The following is a 21,718-nucleotide window of genomic DNA, read 5'->3' as shown; positions in this document are numbered from 1 at the left end:
AATGAAAGCCAGAGAAACTGTCACAGTCAAGAGAGGCCTAAGGAGACATTACAACTTAATGCAATGTCGTGTCCTAGATGGGATCCTAAGAGAAAAAAATTAGATGAAAACTAATGGGGGCTTCCCTGGTGGCACAGTGGTTGAGAGTCTGCCTGCCAATGCAGGGGACGCGGGTTCGAGCCCTGGTCTGTGAGGATCCCACATGCCGCGGAGCAACTGGGCCCGTGAGCCACAACTACTGAGCCTGCGCGTCTGGAGCCTGTGCTCCGCAACAAGAGAGGCCACGACAGTGAGAGGCCCGCGCACCGCGATGAAGAGTGGCCCCCGCTCGCCGCAACTAGAGAAAGCCCTCGCACAGAAACGAAGACCCAACACAGCCAAAAATAAATAAATAAATTTAAAAAGTGTTTCTTCTAGTCTTAAAAAAAAAAAAAAAAAACTAATGGGAAAATTTTAGTAACAATATATAGTCTTTTCTTCAGTAACTCAGTAAAGAAGAAAAGTACAATCTGGAGGATAAATAACAAAAGTATGAAATAGAGAAAGGGACAATCACTGTTTCCAGGTATCCAGAGAAAAATCATTTTCTGATGTCCTTAAATGAAAGTTACTTACTTTATTAAGCCATTTGCTTTTCCACGGTTGTTGGAACTTTCATGTGATAGCTGCTTCTGGAGGTTTTCTAATCAAGATACTTAATGATGGTATCTTATTAATTCTTGCTGTTTGAAGATGGCTGATGTCATTTCACTTGCTAAGAGTACATCTAAAAATAAATGTTGTTTAATTTAACTGTTAATTAAGAGATCCCATGAAGTAATTTATATTGAAGATCAAGAACAATCCATCTTTGATCAAGGATACATCATAGTCATGCAGGGGATGATTAGATAGTTGGAGAGTAAAGGTAACCTGTACCTATTAATGATTATAAGAATGATAGGAATGATTATACTTCATATGTTTTCCACAATATTTTAGATAGATAAAAATGTACAAGATTGAAATCAGTTATGAGTACAGATACCGGTTCTGAGAGAGGCAAGTTATGACTTCATCCAGAGGTAAGAATGCAGGTCCATGACAGGTAAGGAAAGTACTTTCAAACATGAGATTTCAAAGTTGTTTGGTAGTTCAACTTATTTATGTTTTAATACTTCATTCCCTCCTCTTTTCCATATTCTTGGGCATAATCAATAGTCAGATTCCTGTGTAAGGGGAAATGCCTTATGTCACTTACACCTAACTTGCCTGGAAAAATGTATTTCTTCAATACTGAATAAGTAAACTAGAATGGTCCAACCATTTCTATAGTTATTTTTAAAGGCACTGTGAGTGTTGTGGCTTTTTAAATAGACAATTGTTTCTACATGTAAGGAAAATAAATGTATATTCATTGATGCATTTTCATAACCCATAGTGAGAGATAATAGTATTAAATTCATTTAGAGATGCACAAATCTTCCCTTAGGATGTACTTTCCGTCCATGTGCCACTTTTACAGCTTTTCCAGTATCATGTAGGTTGCAGGTGAGTCATGAATCGCTATTTTAGAAACCCACCAGTGTTCGATTCGATTTTAAAAGCTTGCCTCATGGAGTATGTTAGCCTCACTTGAGGTCATCCGGTCCCAGTACACAGTCACCTAGCTTTCTCAGATTATTTCCTCTTGATTTGACAGCTTGATTTTTCCAACTCTTTTCTTCAGACTCAGGAACCGGAGACCACACATCTGTGGTGAAACTGTAAATATCTCCATGAATGTGTCTTTGGAAAAACTTTAGGCAGAACAATTTATTTAACCTAATGTTTTGCTAAAGCATTTTCTCCAACTCCTATGTTGCCTCTTTTTTAGTGGGCCAGAGCCATTATTTTTGTGTATGCAAAATTTTTGTGAGTATCATCAAGACATGGAGTGATTTATATATTTTGTTGTCTGTTTTTTTTAACACAGAACTTGACGAGGTTAACTAACAATTTTGTTTCTAAAGCATTCCAAAATCATGAACTACATCAACAATAAGTTAACTTATTGTTAGGAAGATATTAGTGACTGTCCATTGACAATAGGGATTGCTCTTCATTTGGTAACATCAGACTTAAAGGTATTCCCAGTTTGAAACCTGAAGATGCTTTGATTGATTTAGCTGAGACTACAGTTGTTGGGAGGCAAGGATAAGTTCTGGCTATGGGATCAAGGGATAGACAATAGCTCCTTGATATATGAAACACTGCTGAGATGACACCCATAGGACATGGCTTAAATTTTCATGCACATGAAAATAAGTTGTTGAAGGCATATTTTGAGTTCATTTGAGGGCATTCTTGGTTTCCATAATCCATGGGGTTGGTTTCAAGATCTCAGTGGAGTCAAACATTTAGAAGCATTGCTGTTTCTGAAAAATTTCCTGCTAATCGCCTAAAAAATATGTTAATATCAGAAACCCTCTTATGATTCTTTCAGTGGTTGGCCTTGAGTAATTTTGAATTATTTGTAATCTATTCTTAGATGGATTCTTTTTCATCTAACAGATCATGACAAAGATAATACAATCATTGCTTTACATAGAAGCTCTGAGTCAATTTTTCAGACTGAGTAGAAAATATACGTACGGAATTTCAGTAGACAGAATAATCTCGCCCAAAGATGTACACATCTTAATCTCCAGAATCTACAAATGTGTTATCTTACATAACAAAAGAGATTTTGCAAATGTAATTAAGTTAAGGACCTTGACAAGGGAAGATCACTGTGGACTATCTTGGTGCTTTTAATAAAATCCACAAGGGTTCTTGTAAGAGGGAAACAAGAGTTTCACAGTCACAGGGAAGAGAAGTGATGATAGAAGCAAAGGTTGGAGTGATGCACTTTAAAGATAGAGGAAGTAATTATAAGCCAAGGAATGCAAGTGGATCTAGTTGCTGAAAAAGGCAAGGAAATGGATCCACCCTAAGAGACTCTGAAAGGAAACAGCCCTGCTGACACCTTGACTGTAGCCCATTGAGACTGATTTTGGACTCCTAAATCTCCCAAACATTTTGACACTAAATGTGTGTTTTTATAAACCATTAAGATTGTGGTCATTGTTACAGCAGCAACAGGAAACTAATACAAGAATCAGTCTTAAATTTATCCATATTAATACAACATTTAAAAAGGTCTTCTGTTTTTATCTGAGTGTTCCCACAAGGGAGCTGCATATTCTGGTTTTAGGCTTGTGATAAGTATCACTGAGTTTCAGTAAATCTTTGGAGCATGTTTGCATGTATTTATTACTTTTCTTCTGCTATGAAGGTTATTTTTAAAAATTGGGCATGGCTGGGTTATATTAATCTTCTCCTAGTATCCCCCTCCTTATTTTATTTAAATAGTTTTCCTATCTGAGGTAATAATAATAAATTCAACTGCCTGGTACAGATCTTGTAATCAAAGACAAAAAGACCTTATCAAAATTCTGATTCTGAAGTAAAATTTTCACGTCTTTTTTTTTTTTTCTTTTTCGCTTTAGGAAAACTTTAAGTATAAGATTCAACTTTGTTCCAGATTGGAGTTTAAATACAACTTCTGTAGATCTGTAGATCTTCTTTCTGGACTAGTATTTCTAAGAGATTATTGTGCCATGATGTGCTTTTTCTTTTTTCTAAGAAAAACCTCAAGGTGTATTTTGCTCATTTGGTTTTTATTTTTTTAGGGGAAAAGATCAAAAGAAATAGAATCTTTGTAAGTAGATGAGTAGATGGTGAACTTAAGATGGAGAAAAATATATATAACTGGAGAATTATATACAGTGGGCCTTGGGTTGCACACTCACAGATTCAACCAATAGCAGATCAAAACAATGAGATTTTAAATTAAAGAGCCTATAGGCTTGCTCAATATGTTAAAAAAAAAGCTATAGCAATAACTTCAGTGGGTGCATTAGAAAGAGTGAAAGAAGATGCTCTTGTTCATGTACATTATTTTTTTTTTTCTGACTGTAAGCACAGAAATACTAAGTATGAATGAAGCAGGATGTGTTTCCCTGGCTTTAATGTCAATTTCACTTTGCTTAATATGTGAGACGAATTGAGGCTGGAACCTTAGGGGGAAGATGAAGTAGAATTGAGGTGCTCAAAAGCATAGGAAGTGAAGATCAAAAAGTATTTTAGTGCAGGCTCATATTTAATAAAATATGAAAGAAAAAATGCATTAGAAAGGAACTATAATAAAAGGGAAGATATTCTTCCAAGCTTATCCTCAATGATATCTACCTTTTAAAGATTCAAGTTAATGCAATTCAACCTGAAAAGAAATCTTTGCAGTATCCCAGGTGCCATTTTAAAGCATTACAGAGAAAAATATATTTTCTAAGGCATCTGACATACTCTACCTCTGAAAGCTCTTCTGTGCTGCCACTTGAGGCTTTATCAGGTAACCCCGGGTCAGTCCAACCCCTAGGCTCTGGAAAGCTGTCTTGACTCAAGGCTGACTTCAGTCAGAAGGAATTAAGAAGCCTTAGGTTGCTACCTCAGGTGAAATACTAAGTCATCCTTGCAGACGTTCAGGATGTCTTTGTACCCTGATTCTGGTCATTGTTCTTAGGCTTTGTTTTCTTGTTAGCCATTTAATTGTGTGAGAGAAGACCTCATTTAAGTTATTACTCTTAAAATTTGCTCAGGCACCCATTCTAACTTGAATTGTGTTCCTGACTATCTCTTGGAAAACTCTGAACTCTGAACTAATGACATGTGACTTAAGCCCTCCCACCTAGTGGACAAATGCCCGTGATGTTAAGTCTGAACCTATCTGTCTGGCTGTCCCTGAACTGTCTATTGTGTTATATCAAATAACATCCTACCTGTCTCCAATGACACCCATGTATTTAACTCTTCTAGAACCGTCCTGATGCTATCTCTGTAGAGTAAAACCTTTCTTCCCTCATCACGTACTCTTGAAACTATGATTTACTCTCAGGCAAGAGGATATCTGTGCCTGCTTCAATTTTCTATTTGCCATGTCTGCTCCTTTCTTGGTCTGAAATTTATAATTATGACCTAACTCCCAAGGGCACTTTTCAGAGTTACTGACCCAAGGGAACTAATTATGTTTCAAGTATGTATGTTAAAGAGGTGGAAATATTATGATGGTGCCAAGAATGTGAACGATGAAAGAAATTTAAAAAGTAAAATATCAAGTGTTACAAGAGAGAGAAAATTTTTATGTGTGTTCAAAGGAAGAAGAAGCTACATGTAATTAGGGGAAGACAGGATGACAAAAGTTCTGAGGTAGAAATTTTATAACCAGGTCACGTAAAACTATGCCTATAATGTTGATTTTTGAGTTTTATTCGGTAACACTAAAGTATGTGAAGCCAGAGTAGCTGATTCTAAATCTGCTCTCCTGTGTGATCTTTGCCAAGTAACTTAATACCACATAGCTTAATTTACTTTATCTACAAAATGGGTACTTACCCTAGAGTGCTGACAAATCAAATTAGTTACTATATTCATAAAAATTAAAAAAGTACCTAGGTATTAGTAATTATTGTCATCATCACCATCATATCATTTTTATCACCATCATTTTATTAAACAAAATGGTGATATAAGACTCTTAGAGACAAGAGGGGCTTTGTTTATAAAACAAGAGTTAAGCTGCGTTTGGAAAGAGACACAGAAGATAAAATAAATGGTAGAATATAGTGTGTTAAAAATAATTTTCAGTAGAAATTATAAAGTTGATACCAAATTACTTGAGCCTGGTTAATATATTAGTTTTTCTTACCTATTTGTTAGGAATGAAGAGGCACATATATGTTTGAGGACAATGGAGACAGTTCAGTGTCCTGCTGAATTTTGCTGTGGTTAGCTTGGAAATTTCTTCAGAGGAATCATACTTTAAATATTGAGTTTTGTGGATGGAGTCAAATGTCCTCAAGACATTAAGCTTTTACTCTAAATTAAATTGTGATAAACATATTAATACATTTATCCAAGGTTTTTCCTATGAATGAACAAAGAGGTAAGAAGTGAACAATTTTTAAAAATTAAAAATGTAGAGAACCTTGAATATGATGGAGAGAAAAAAGGAATTTATATAAAAAAAATCATTTATATCTTTGATCAAGGATCAAAAATAATAAGAATTGTCATTTACGAAGTTTACATCAACTTAAGCCATTCTGGCTTTCAACAATTGCCAGCTTCCTTTTGATGTCTCAGATAATTATAGGTAAGTGAAATTTTAGACCTTCTTAGTGATATATTATAGTAAAAGTGTTAAGTATCCAATTTTGCCACAAAAAGTCATACAGCCCATTTCCTATCTCCTGCAAAGATTTTTGTCTCTCTTCTTTTCTCTTTTGTTGCTTCAAAATTTTACTTGAAGGCTTTATTGTGAGACAAATGCAACATATTCTGACAGCAGAATTAACTACCTTTCTAGTCAGATCACTGATAAATCCTCCAGAGGCTGCAAGGAAGATCAAACCTAATGTACAGTCTGAAGATTCTACCCTCCACTCACTCAAATGCACAGGTGTGAAAATAATCTTTATCAATTGCAAAACATGAACACTGCTATTCAATCCAACGACAAAGCATTCTTAACGTGCCTTATGAGAAGTAAAAGTCTCTTTAGTCAAGATTTAGGTAACAGTATTTATTGCCTTATCAAACTCTAGAACAAGGGCTTCAGAATATGTAGTTCATAGTTAATTGGCAAACACAAAAATATGCACACATATCACTGTGAATACTGGGGTATTTTAACGTAATTTCCAGACATTGCAACATTGTCTCATGTGGAAAAGGGTAGACAGGAAGAAACTAGACATAGAATGATAAGGAGAATATTATAATTATTTAGGTTAGAGTTAATAAGAGCTCCAAATTTGGGAGTGCTGTGGAGAGTACCGGTACAGGGCTCACTTGTAGGTGAGGGCTTACCTGGTGAGGGAAGTCTTCGTGTCCAAGAGTATCCTGCTATGTGGAGCTGGGCAACTAGAAATAGAAGGAAAAGCAAATGAATAAGCAAAGACAGTTTGGAAAGTTAATGAGCTCAGCAAGAATCTGGAAAATGAGTCTATTTAGCCCATGAGGAATTCAGTGGTGTCACTTTTTTGTATTATAACACACCCCACAATAATATTTTTATCAAAATGTATCGCCAGTTTTTCTCACAGTATGGCAATAGTCCTAAATTATCTGTCCCATATTGTTTGTTGATTTTGATCCAGTTTCATTATTATTTCATTTATTTCTGGCAGCTATACATCACACAGGAGTGGTGTAAAGAAATGTTTTCTTCCTGGATCTGGGCATACCTTTCCCTCAAGTGATTCCATTCTCTACACTGTAGACTGATCCACTGTGGTCCTTGGGTAAACGCTTTAACTTCATCACAAGGGTAGAGCAATATTTTTTTTTTAACATCTTTATTGGAGTATAATTGCTTTACAGTGTTGTGTCAGTTTCTGCTGTACAACAAAGTGAATCAGCTCTACGTATACATATATCCCCATATCCCCTCCCTCTTGCATCTCCCTCCCATCCTCCCTATCCCATCCCTCTACGTGGTCACAAAGCCCCGAGCTGATCTCCCTGTGCTACTTGGCTGCTTCCCACTAGCTATCTATTTTACATTTGGTAGTGTATATATGTCCATGCGACTCTCTCACTTCGTCCCAGCTTACCTTTCCCCTTCCCGATGTCCTCAAGTCCATTCTCTACATCTACATCTTTATTCCTGTCCTGCCCCTAGAACCTTTTTTTTTTTTTTAGATTCCATATATATGTGTTAGCATACAGTATTTGTTTTTCTCTTTCTGACTTACTTCACTTGGTATGACAGACTCTAGGTCCATCCACCTCACTACAAATAACTCAATTTCGTTTCTTTTTATGGCTGAGTAATATTCCATTGTATATATGTGCCACATCTTCTTTATCCATTCATCTGTCAATGGACACCTAGGTTGCTTCCATGTCCTAGCTATTGTAAATAGAGCTGCAATGAACATTATGGTACATGCCTCTTTTTGAATTATGGTTTTCTTAGGGTATATGCCCAGTAGTGGGATTGCTGGGTCGTATGGTAGTTCTATTTTTAGTTTTTTAAGGAACCTCCATACTGTTCTCCATAGTGGCTGTATAAATTTACATTCCCACCAACAGTGCAAGAGGGTTCCCTTTTCTCCACATATAGTCTTTTAATAATATGTCTGAGGTTGGGTATTTTAAAGTAGGTGCACTTTGAATCTGAGGTTGAGTTCAATGCTGTAGAGCAATACTTTTGATAGATTTAACTCAACCTCAAATTCAAAGTGCACCTACTTTAAAATACCCAACCTCAGACATATTATTAAAAGACCATATTCTATAAGAAAGGGTTATTTTTCTCGATATAACTAGAACCTTCAGACAAAAAAGAAAACCAAGCAAAGCTAAGTATTTATTGAACAATTACAATTTTTCTAGGTATTGGGCTAGATATATTAATATCCTATTTAATCATCACAACAGGAATTAATATCCATCTTAAAGATGTGGAAGTAAAGTCTTAGATAAGATATATTGTTCAAGCTTACATTTTCTAAAAGTAACACTTATTTTTTGAAAAATGTTTAGTTAATTCTGAGAAAATAAGTAAACTGGCTGAACAACGTTTATTTTAGAAAGAAAAATATTCAGGTTAGTAACATCATACATAAGTATTGAGAATCAACAAGAATATTCTTCTTATTGGCACCAAGTTGACTCAGAATCTAGTATAAATAGAATTCCCTAGATAAGTGACCTTTTCTAATTTAATAAGAAAACATATATTATTTTTCTATTCTAATAGAATGGATACAAGGTCTCACACACACACACACACAAACAGATGAGATAAATATCAGATAGTAGATTTTATTATACATGAATGAATCCAATTTATAAAGAACGTCTACTAAATTTTAAACTACACTGCAACATGTCTCTAAAGTATTCTTTTGCTGACAGATGCATTTACTTTTATTAGCGTTGAATGCCATTTGGGGAATTTTGAAAATAGTGAATGAAGTTAAGGGAAAGTGAACTTTTAAGGACAGGGATTTGAGTTTGCTGTTTTCTTTGAAAATTTTAGTTTATTAAATCTGACACATGGGGATGAAAGAGCAGTGAGAGAGACCATGGAGTGGAATATATCTGTAATGTTAATATTTTCTTTTGGGGATTCAAGCTTTTTTGTATTAAAAGTCTGTAAAGTCCCTTTTGAGGAAATTTTAAAAAGCACAATACCAAACTCCTTTCTTAAAAACTACTTAGAAGATTGTCAGTGGTTATTTTCCTGTTTTGGATAGTTTGCTTCATAAAATCTAGAGCTACTGAGTACTGAAACATTGCAAAATTAGCTTTTTAACAACATTATTGAGACTTAATTGACATAACATAAAATTCACCCATTGTAAATATATAATTAACCAAAATCCAGTATTAGAGTATTCTCATTACTCCTAAATGGTTCCCTCTATTCTGCTGTATTTGAATCAGGACCTGTACCCATCAATGCTCCTCTCATCTCAGTGAGATGGAAACTCCACTTGAGGCCTTATGCTATCAGAGAGGCATTCCTTTTTTATTAGTAGTAGTAATATTATAATAGTTTAAAGAGGCTTCTGCAATAAATCATGTTATACTGTTACTCAATTAGCAACAGACAGGATTATAAAATCTGAACCAGAAACTAACAGAAGTGGAATATAGTTGTCCTTCAGTATCCCCAGGGGGGACTTGTCCCAAGCCCCACCTCCACCCCCCAGATACCAAAATCCGGACATGCTCAAGTTCTTATATAAAATGGCATAATATTTGCATATAATCTACACACATTCTCCCATATACTTAACTTTAAATCATCTCTAGATTACTTATAATTCCTAATACAATGTAAATGACGTCAATGCTATGCAAATAGTTGTAAACACAATGTAAATGCTATGTAAATAACTATTTCCTGCTCACAGCAAATTTAAGTTTTACTTTTTGGAACTCTCTGGAATTTTTTAATAATATTTCCAATCCTCCGTTGGTTGAATTAGCAGATGCAGAACCAATGAATATGGAGAGTCAACTGTAATATGAAATATAAAATAGAAAATTTTTAAACTTGTTGCCACTCTTTATATCATTTGATAGTTTAAATATAAAATTTTTACCTTCTCCTATTTAAAAATGAGTCCCCTGAAGTCACAGATAATTCCTTAAAAGAAAATAACTCCTTCTGTGTCCTTTAGAAAACTTATAATTTCAAAATGTACACAATATCTCTCTTCTTTCTATTGCTAAATTTTTTACACATAAGCACTTCATTCATTTTGCATGGATAAAGTGTGGGCTACTTATTTAGCACCTATAACCAGTATTTACTCTGTATATTTACAATTTCTTATTTTTATTTTCTCAGTTGGCCCTAATCCTGACATCTCAATGATACATGGAACATAATTTTTCACTTGGTTCAAAGTCTCTCCTGTCTTTTGTGAGTAAAATATTCAACATTTCTGACCGTTTATCGCTGGGCCCCCTAAAACAATAAGGAGTTACTGTGTTTCCTTTAAATGCATAGGCTTACTATAAATTGCTTTTGGAGTCAAGAGACAGAGGCAAAAAGATCTTCTTTCCTATAACGTAAGACTTCTACCAAGAAGCCCAAGCACATAAAATTTCCAGTGATTTCTTCAAAGCTTATTGTAACTCTTATGACATAATTGTCTGTATGAAGGTCAGATATGCTGTACCATCCTTGTACAGCATGTTCTGTGTCTACATATTTCATTTGATGTAGACAATGCACAGTGAAATCTACTATTGCATGTATTTAAAATTGTATCTCCCTTGCTCATTATAGAAATAGCTCTACTATTGATATGGAAAGAAATTCCCTTGCAGTACTACAGATTTCCAGAACAGTTACCAGGGTGAAAATTAGTGAAATTTTGTATTTGATACAATTCCACATTTGCAAAGTTTCCAACTCTTGCTCTTTTCTCTTTAATTCTCAAAATCCAGAAGCATTCAAAAGATTTCCTTGCCAAGGTGCTGCTTCTCAACTCTGTGCCTTCAGTTTCCCACTGCAAAGAAATGTGTCTTATGCTTTCTGTTCCTGCATCAATGTTTTTATATCCTCAGCTTTTGAATTTCCCTGGTCATATTGACCTCATTGTTACCACATACACATGGTACTTTAAAAAACATTCTACAGCAGATTGGACTTCCTCAGTAGTAAAATGACAGTCCCTCAGCTCTGAGGTATGGAATGGAGGATGGGGATGGTTAATAAACTGCATGTCACACCCCTCGTGATCATTACAGACAACGCATAGATATATACAAACCAAAGTTCCATCCATTTAGCTGATTAATTTTGTTATACAGCAGAAACTAACACAACATTGTAAAGCAATTATACTACAATAAAGATGTAAAAAAATTTTTTTTTAAATAAAAAAATAAAAATAAGAAATGTGAACCTTGTGATTAAATATTCACAGAGATTTTTCTACTGACTGGGGTGAAGCATTTTCCTTCATTACGTGCTTTCCTCTAAAAAGCTCAGCTAGTTTATCTGCAGTTTTAAGTTTAGAAAACATCCTTCTCTGAATGAACAAGCTATGATATCTCCTTTATTATTATATCCAAATATCCTTGGTATATAGTCACGTTTTGCTGAAAGTATACTAGGTAAAAGTTGGTTGAGAATTAACAAATTTCATTTAAAATATGAATCTAAATTTTAAAATTCGTTCTGCCATAGCCACAGTATTTCAACTCCCAGTGTATACATGACACAAGGAAACCCCTGTTTGTATTTCTTATACAAAGAAGAATGCTTCCCTAAACCTAATGGAACCCCTCTGGTGAGTTAGTTTGTACACTAGGTGAACATCTTTCCTTGTCTTCAGGCTGCATCATTTACAGAGGAAACACTGCTTAAAGCCTAAGTTGTTGTTTAAACTAAAGATGAGACAAACTTAAGTACACTGAAAAGGGAAAAGATTTGTTAAATTATATGTTACTAAACCAAAGCAAGGGAAATAGAACAAAATATCTATAATAAATTATTATAAATTATACCTTTGTGCTTTTATATTAATTTAATGAACATTATAAAAAGAAAGCTATTTTTGAAGTTTCTTCAAGTTTTGTAGATAATATTTCATTAGCCTATTGCTTGTAAAAATGTCTCTAAGAATTTTGAGATTATATATATCATAGGAGAGTTGCATAATCTCATTACTTTAGTTCCGTGATTATGTGTAGAATTTTTTTCTTTATTTTTTCCAGTTTCTCATTATACATGGTATAACTAAATCTATAACATATAAAGCTCTTTTCAAGATTTCTCTGAGCAAAAATAACATATTATTCACACAAAATTTTACACATAAATCCAATATATAAAAACTTAAATGGTATTTTTGCCATTCACTTATTTTGTAACATTTACTTATTTATAACATTATCAGAGAGAATGGTGAAGATCTTCTGTATGATAAATGTAACATTTAAAACTCTACCAAATACTTAAAATCTGAAACTATTAATTTATGGTGTTTAAACACTCATGGATACCTAAAATATAACTATGCTTTTCAAATGTTCAAATAATAAAAATTAAGTGAATCAATTAAATACATCTCCACATTTAGTACATCACGTTTTAAAAATTATATACAAAAATATAAAACAAAACTTAAAATTCATCTTTGACAATTCTCATGTATAATCTGAGCTAAGTTATATACTCCATTTAGCTCTTTCTCATCAAGGCCAAAGAAATACATTGAAAATATCTAGACCACCTAGTAGTCAATTTGCATTGCAAATTGATCCATTGACATGTGGGAAAGAAATATTATGGTTTCTCTTTAATATTTCATTAATAATTTTTATTTGTTTTTAATTGTTTTATGATGTACATGATACCTAAATATTATCTTAAAATAGAGAAATATACAAATGATTTATAAATAAGACTTTTCCATCTAAAATACTGTGATTCTCAAAAAAATATCGATATTAATATGTAAAAACTGGAGCCACAAACATAGTTTTCTCTTGGCAGTTATATTATAAAAAACAGTGTAATCATATGGGTATTTGGGCAAAGATGACACATAGTGTCCTTTGCAATTCTGAGATTCCATGATTCTTTACTCCACAAATATTCTTATTTAAAGAGTATCATTGAATCTCTTTTAACCTGCAAACTTTAAGGCTCTTGACAAACCAGATTAAATTTCTTTCCATAAAAACAAAATTCAGGGATAGACATAGTGTTTAAATATATATTTTCTTTATATTCCATACTTTCCTAGACGTTATTTTAAATGGGGTTACATTTTATGATTCTCACAAATATCTTAAGAAACAAAAATACTGTCTATAATTTAGAGACCTGGAAATAGCCTTGAAAGAGATTGCTGTAGCAGAAACTAGTTGAGGCGCCCCCATTATGTTAGCCCTTAATCAGCCCTTATGCTTTTCAGCCATTCAACCAGTCTCCTATAGATGTTTTTTCTTTTTTTTCCTTCTCTTTTTTGCTTAATTGAACTCTGATACTGATTGCCCTCTAGCTAAAGTTGTACTATGCACCTGATGTTTACTTTTCCAAGACAGCACTCCTTAACACTCCTTTCCTTTGTGAGCATTGCTCATTCCAGAAAGAAGATCACGGAATTATAACCTCGAGGACCACCAGAACCTGTTCGGGGACCACCTGACGCCAGCCCTAATGATCTCAATCAATGTCTCCAGGAGGAAAGAAGAATGCAAGACTACTTCAGCCCCAATCCTAAGAGACCTAATTTCCACCCTGAAACTATAAGACCCCTTATTTCCAAGGAAGGGGGGCACAGTCTTGAAGGCATTAGCCTGCTGTGCTCCCCTTTGCCTGGCAAAGTAATAAAGCTACTCTTTTCTGCTCCTCCAAAGCTCTGTCTCTGGGTTTCTATTTGGCACCGGTGAACAGAGGCTGGGTTTTCGGCAACAAGATTGAAGAGTTTTCCAAGGTTACCTTGATAGCAACTATGGGTATCAGGATTTAAAACCATTTAGGGTTAGACAGCCTTATCCACCAGAAGGCAGACAGCAGAAGCAAGAAGAATTACAATCTGGCAGCCTGTGGAACAAAAATCACAGTCACAGAAAGACAGACAAGATGAAAAGGCAGAGGGCTACGTACCAGATAAAGGAACAAGATAAAACCCCAGAAAAACAACTCAGTGAAGTGGAGATAGGCAACCTTCCAGAAAAAGAATTCAAAATAATGATAGTGAAGATGATCCAGGACCTCGGAAAAAGAATGGAGGCAAAGATTGGGAAGATGCAAGAAATGTTTAACAAAGACCTAGAAGAATTAAAGAACAAACAAACAGAGATGAACAATACAATAACTGAAATGAAAACTACACTAGAAGGAATCAATAGCAGAATAACTCAGGCAGAAGAACGGATAAGTGACCTGGAAGAAAGAATGGTGGAATTCACTGCTGCAGAACACAATAAAGAAAAAAGAATGAAAAGAAATGAAGATAGCCTAAGAGACCTCTGGGGCAACATTAAATGCAACAACATTCACATTATAGGGGTCCCAGAAGGAGAAGAGAGAGAGAAAGGACCCAAGAAAATATTTGAAGAGATTATAGTCGAAAACTTCCCTAACATGGGAAAGGGAATAGCCACCCAAGTCCAGGAAGCACAGAGAGTCCCATACAGGATAAAACTAGGGAGAAACACGCCGAGGCACATAGTAATCAAATTGGCAAAAATTAAAGACAAAGAAAAATTATTGAAAGCAGCAAGGGAAAAATGACAAATAACATACAAGGGAACTCCCATAAGGTTAACAGCTGATTTCTCAGCAGAAACTCTGCAAGCCAGAAGGGAGTGGCATGATATACTTAAAGTGATGAAAGGGAAGAACCTACAACCAAGATTACTCTACCAGGCAAGGATCTCATTCAGATTCGCTGGAGAAATCAAAAGCTTTACAGATAAGCAAAAGCTAAGAGAATTCAGCACCACCAAACCAGCTCTACAACAAATGCTAAAGGGACTTCCCTAATTGGGAAACACAAGAAAAGAAAAGGACCTACAAAAACAAACCCAAAAAAATTAAGAAAATGGTCATAGGAACATACATATCGATAATTACCTTAAACGTGAAGGGATTAAATGTTCCAACCAAAAGACACAGGCTTGCTGAACGGATACAAAAACAAGACCCATATAAATGCTGTCTACAAGAAACCCACTTCAGACCTAGGGACACATACAGACTAAAAGCGAGGGGATGGAAAAAGATATTCCATGAAAATGGAAATCAAAAGAAAGCTGGAGTAGCAATACTCATATCAGATAAAATAGAATTTAAAATAAAGAATGCTACAACAGACAAGGAAGGACACTACATAATGATCAAGGGATCAATCCAAGAAGTAGATATAACAAATAAAAATATATATGCACCCAACATAGGAGCACCTCAATACATAAGGCAACTGCTAACAGCTATAAAAGAGGAAAGCGACAGTAACACAATAATAGTGGGGGACTTTAACATCTCACTTGCACCAATGAACGGATCATCCAAAATGAAAATAAATAAGGAAACAGAAGCTTTAAATGACACAATAGACCAGATAGATTTAATTGATATTTATAGGACATTCCATCCAAAAACAGCAGATTACACTTTCCTCTCAAGTGTGCACGGAATATTCTCCAGGATAGATCATATCTTGGGTCACAAATAAAGCTTCAGTAAATTTAAGAAGATTGATATCATATCAAGCATCTTTTCTGACCACAAGGCTATGAGATTAGAAATGAATTGCATGGAAAAAAACGTAAAAAACACAAACACATGGAGGCTAAACAATATGTTACTAAATAACCAAGAGATCACTGAAGAAATCAAAGAGGAAATCAAAAAATACCTAGAGACAAATTACAATGAAAACACGACGATCAAAAACCTATGGGATGCAGCAAAAGCAGTTCTAAGAGGGAAGTTTATAGCTATACAAGCCTACCTCAAGAAACAAGAAAAATCTCAAATAAACAATCTAACCTTACACCTAAAGCAACTAGAGAAAGAAGAACAAACAAAACCCAAAGTTAGCAGAAGGAAAGAAATCATAAAGATCAGAGCGGAAATAAATGAACTAGAAACAAAGAAAACAATAGCAAAGATCAATAAAACTAAAAGCTGGTTCTTTGAGAAGATAAGCAAAATTGATAAGCCTTTAGCCAGACTCATCAAGAAAAAGAGGGAGAGGACTCAAATCAATAAAATTAGAAATGAAAAAGGAGAAGTTACAACAGACACCACAGAAATACAAAGCACCTAAGAGATTACTACAAGCAACTCTACGCCAATAAAATGGACACCCTGGAAGAAATGGACGAATTTTTAGAAAGGTAAAACCTTCCAAAACTGAACCAGGAAGAAATAGAAAATATGAACAGACCAATCACAAGTAATGAAATTGAAACTGTGATTAAAAACCTTCCAACAAACAAAAGTCTAGGACCAGATGGCTTCACAGGTGAATTCTATCAAACATTTAGAGAAGAGCTAACACCCATCCTTCTCAAACTCTTCCAAAATATTGCAGAGGGAGGAACACTCCCAAACTAAGTCTATGAGGCCACCATCACCCTGATACCAAAACCAGACAAAGATACTACAAAAAAAGAAAATTACAGACCAATATCACTGATGAACATAGATGCAAAAATCCTCAACAAAATACTAGCAAACAGAATCCAACAGCACATTAAAAGGATCATACACCATGATCAAGTGGGATCTATCCCAGGGATGCAAGGATTCTTCAATATACACAACTCAATCAATGTGATACACCATATTAACAAATTGAAGAATAAAAACCATATGATCATCTCAATCGATGCAGAAAAAGCTTTTGACAAATTTCAACACCTATTTATGATAAAAACTCTCCAGAAAGAGGGCATAGAGGGAACCTACCTCAACATAATAAAGGCCATAGACAACAAACCCACAGCAAACATCAATCTCAATGGTGAAAAACTGAAAGCATTTCCTCTAAGATCAGGAACAGGACAAGGATGTCCACTCTCACCACTGTTATTCAACATAGTTTTGGAAGTCCTAGCAATGGCAATCAGAGAAGAAAAAGAAATAAAAGGAATCCCAATAGGTAAAAAAGAAGGAAAACTGTCACTGTTTGCAGATGACATGATACTATACATAGAGAATACTAAAGATGCCACCAGAAAACTACTAGAGCCAATCAATGAATTCGGTAAAGTTGCAGGATACAAAATTAATGCACAGAAAACTCTTGCATTCCTATACACTAATGATGAAAAATCTGAAAGAGAAATTAAGGAAACACTCTCATTTACCACTGCAACAAAAAGAATAAAATACCTGGGAATAAACCTACCTAGGGAGACAAAAGACCTGTATGCAGAAAACTATAAGACACTGATGAAAGTAATTAAAGATGATACCAACAGATGGAGAGATATACCATGTTCTTGGATTGGAAGAATCAATATTGTGAAAATGAATATACTACCGAAAGCAATCTATGGATTCAATGCAATCCCTATCCAATTACCAATGGCATTTTTTACAGAACTAGAACAAAAAATCTTAAAATTTGTATGGAGACACAAAAGACCCCGAATAGCCAAAGCAGTCTTGAGGGAAAAAAACAGAGCTGGAGGAATCAGACTCCCTGACTGCAGACTATACTACAAAGCTATAGTAATCAAGACAATGTGGTACTGGCACAAAAACAGAAACAGAGGTCAATGGAACAAGATAGAAAGCCCAGAGATAAACCCATGCACCTATGGTCAACTAATCTATGACAAAGGAGGCAAGGATATACAATGGAGAAAAGACAGTCTGTTCAATAAGTGGTGCTGGGAAAACTGGACAGCTACATGTAAAAGAATGAAATTAGAACACTCCCTAACACCATACACAAAAATAAACTCAAAATGGATTAGAGAACTAAATGTAAGACCAGACACTATAAAACTCTTAGATGAAAACATAGGAAGAACACTCTTTGACATAAATCATAGCAAGATCTTTTTTGATCCACCTCCTAGAGTAATGGAAATAAAAACAAAAATAAACAAATGGGACCTAATGAAACTTCAAAGCTTTTTCTCAGCAAAGGAAACCATAAATAAGATGAAAAGACAATCCTCAGAATGGGAAAAAATATTTGCAAATGAATCAACGGACAAAGGATTAATCTCCAAAATATATAAACAGCTCATGCAGCTCAATATTAAAAAAACAAACAACCCAATCCCAAAACGGGCAGAAGATCTAAATAGACATTTCTCCATAGAAGACATACAGATGGCCAAGAAGCACATGAAAAGCTGCTCAACATCACGAATTATTAGAGAAATGCAAATCAAAACTACAATGAGGTATCACCTCACACCAGTTAGAAAGGGCCTCATCAGAAAATCTACAAACAACAAATGCTGGAGAGGGTGTGGAGAAAAGGGAACCCTCTTGCACTGTTGGTGGGAATGTAAATTGACACAGCCACTATGGAGAACAGTACGGAGGTTCCTTAAACAACTAAAAATAGAACTACCATATGACCCAGCAATCCCACTACTGGGCATATACCCAGAGAAAACCATAATTCAAAAAGACACATGCACCCCAATGTTCATTGCAGCACTATTTACAATAGCCAGGTCATGGAAGCAACCTAAATGCCCATCGACAGACGAATGGATAAAGAAGTTGTGGTACATATATACAATGGAATATTACTCAGCCATAAAAAGGAACGAACTTGGGTCATTTGTAGACACGTGGATGGATCTAGAGACTGTTATACAGAGTGAACTATGTCAGAAAGAGAAAAACAAATATCGTATATTAACGCATATATGTGGAACCTAGAAGAATGGTACAGATGAACCGGTTTGCAGGGCAGAAGTTGAGACATAGATGTAGAGAACAAACGTATGGACACCAAGGTGGGAAAGCCACGGGGGGTGGGGGTGGGGGTCAGATGAATTGGGTGATTGGGACTGACATGTATACACTGATGTGTATAAAATTTATGACTAATAAGATCCTGCTCTATAAAAAAATAAATAAAATAAAATTCAAAAATTAAAAAAAAAACATTTAGGATTTCTTACACGCCCTTGCATTGTGGTACATTACATATAATTTAAAAATAATTCTAGTCACGTTTATTTTTTACTGATGTAGAGGGTTTGTAGATAGAGTACCTGCTTAATAACGTTTGTGACAGAAAATATCACTTTATCAACCACATCAATCGTTGAAAAAAAAAGTGTAAAAGAAAAAAAAAAAAAACACTTCCCATCACAGCAAAGCTTACTGTTATCTAATGTTAAACTGCTCCTTCTGCATTTTCATTTAGAAAATTACGGTATTTATAAGACTCTTTGTCTTCGGCTCTTTTACTTCAGGAGATTTGGGGAGATACAAACTATTTATTTTCATCCATTTACAGTAGACTATTTATTTTAAGGATCATTTCTGGGAAGATGATTGTAATTCTAATTAAATAGCTTGTCAGGAAAGCATTTGCCTTGACAGATCTGTTGCCATCATAATATCAGCCAGATGTAAAACTGACATGCTGAAATATTTGTCCTGCGTTTTTCTCACTGCCACATTTTTTCCTCTCTCGGTTTAATCTCCACCAGATTTGTAATTTCAAGAAAGCAACAGTATATCACAGAAATACCTTTATCTAGAAAAATAATTACAATATATTTGTATTATCAAAAACCTAGAAAAAGAATTAATGATATTTAAAGATGTTTACAAGTTAAACTAAGATCTGATTAAAAGGCTAGGCTTTTTATAGTTGATAATCAACATTTTTTGTGGTTAATACTTTTAATTAAAGGAATCTAATTTATTCTACATAGCCTCATCATTATCCAAATAGGTAGCTTACAGAATGTTTGATTCTTCTAGAGACGTTGGATTATTCTCTCAATATTTTCTCCCTTTTACTGTAAAATTTGAAGGAACCAATGAATATTATGGAGGTCCAATATAAAACATTCTTGTTTTGCACCTCAATCCTGAATCATTTATAAGTAATCAAAAACAAACTCATATGTACAATAGAAATATCAATTTTAATATTGTTAAATCTGAACTGGAAATCATGGCTAGTAGTTTTCCTATAGGTAAACCCTCAGAATGCATATTCAATGCCAAAGTGTCTTAAAATACCAAATTACTTCACAAAATGGAGCTAGCCCCTCACATGAAGAAGCAAAGTAGAATGTGTATTTACTTCAAGCAGTTTGATTCCCAAGGAGTAAAAGGAAAGAGCCAAACTGAAAATATCCCAAATTTAGGTCCCCCGCCCAATGTATCTAGCAGAATATTTACTCCTTTATTATGAAATTTCTTTTAAGCCAAAGGAAACATCAAGAATGGGGTTGCAGCACTATTCCCAACAGATATCTAAGTGCACTTTTTGTAAGGCCAAATTCTAAACGGCATCGACTTATTGACTTTCTCTTCCCTGTTCTATCCATCACCAGTGACAATTGTTATCAAGTTTTGTGTCCTTTACTTTGTGTATAAAACTTGTTTGGAAATCATCAATTCAATCATTTATATATGTATTTGCTTTAATCAGTTACCTTTGAAGATGAGATCGTTTCAAAATCATGTGATTAAAAAAAACCAAGAAGACGAAAAAGCTATTAACTTTAGGGAAAGATGACTAACCTAAGAAGCCACTTTTAGAACAGTCTAAACTTACCTTAAAAAACAATATGCACACATTTTTTTTTCTTTCTTTTAATCTCTGTTTATCAAACACCTACTAAGTATCATACCAAATGATATATGCTATGAATTTTTGAGAATGCAAAAGGACAGCTTAACTATCTGACAGTTTCTTAAAACCTTCAACATACATCTGACATAAGATCTAGTGATTCATCTCTTAGAGAAATGTAAACATATGTTACTATAAAGACATTTAAACTTCTGTTCCTAGTTGTAGCTTTATTTACAATAAAGCAAAAACTAGAAACAGCACATATGTCCGTCAGCCGGTGCGTGGACAAACAAATGGTGGTGTATCGATACAATATAATTCTACCCAGGACTGGAAAAGAATGAACTATTGATCCCAATATCAGAGATGTATGTCAAAGTTATTTTGTTGAGTGACAGAAGCCAGACATCAAATAATACATGCTATATGGTTTCATTTATAAAAAATTCTGTAAAATGCAAACTAGCTTATACTTACCGAGCACAGATCAGTGGTTTCTTGGGGTGAGGTGGGATGAGGTTACAAAGGGCCATGAGTAAACAAGGCTGATGACCGTGTTCACCATCTTCTTGTGAGAGTGGTTCAAGGATGTACACATACGTCAAGCTTACCAAATGGTGCGCTTGAAAAAGATGCAGCTTATTGTATATCAATTCTACAACAAAGCTGTTTTCTAAAAAAGAAAAACGTTTCTGATAAAATTTCACACACTTTCAAAGTAAAAAAAAAAAAAGCTAAGATGTACATTCTCATTACTTTAATTCTATATTATATTGGAGAACATGGCCAGTGCAATAAGAAAAAAAAAAAAGGAAAAAATTAGAAAATGAAATAGCAGACAGAGTAATGGAAAGACAGAAGTAAATCTG

At 34.5% G+C, this 21,718-nt stretch overlaps 1 long non-coding RNA gene across 1 annotated transcript; it reads right to left on the bottom strand.

The window, feature by feature from the left end:
* Positions 1-650: 650 nt before the first annotated feature.
* Positions 651-21,370, bottom strand: LOC132354104 (uncharacterized). Its single transcript, XR_009499174.1, has 3 exons — positions 21,327-21,370; positions 6,928-6,981; positions 651-766 (listed from the first exon to the last, which is right to left on the bottom strand). It is a non-coding gene; the product is annotated as an uncharacterized LOC132354104 (long non-coding RNA).
* Between the last annotated feature and the right edge of the window lie 348 nt (positions 21,371-21,718).

This window comes from Balaenoptera ricei, chromosome 1, assembly GCF_028023285.1.
Source record: "Balaenoptera ricei isolate mBalRic1 chromosome 1, mBalRic1.hap2, whole genome shotgun sequence".
In the NCBI taxonomy this organism is placed as follows: domain Eukaryota; kingdom Metazoa; phylum Chordata; class Mammalia; order Artiodactyla; family Balaenopteridae; genus Balaenoptera; species Balaenoptera ricei.
Note: the sequence above shows the minus strand (reverse complement) of the source record. Positions and strands in the feature narration are given on the sequence as shown.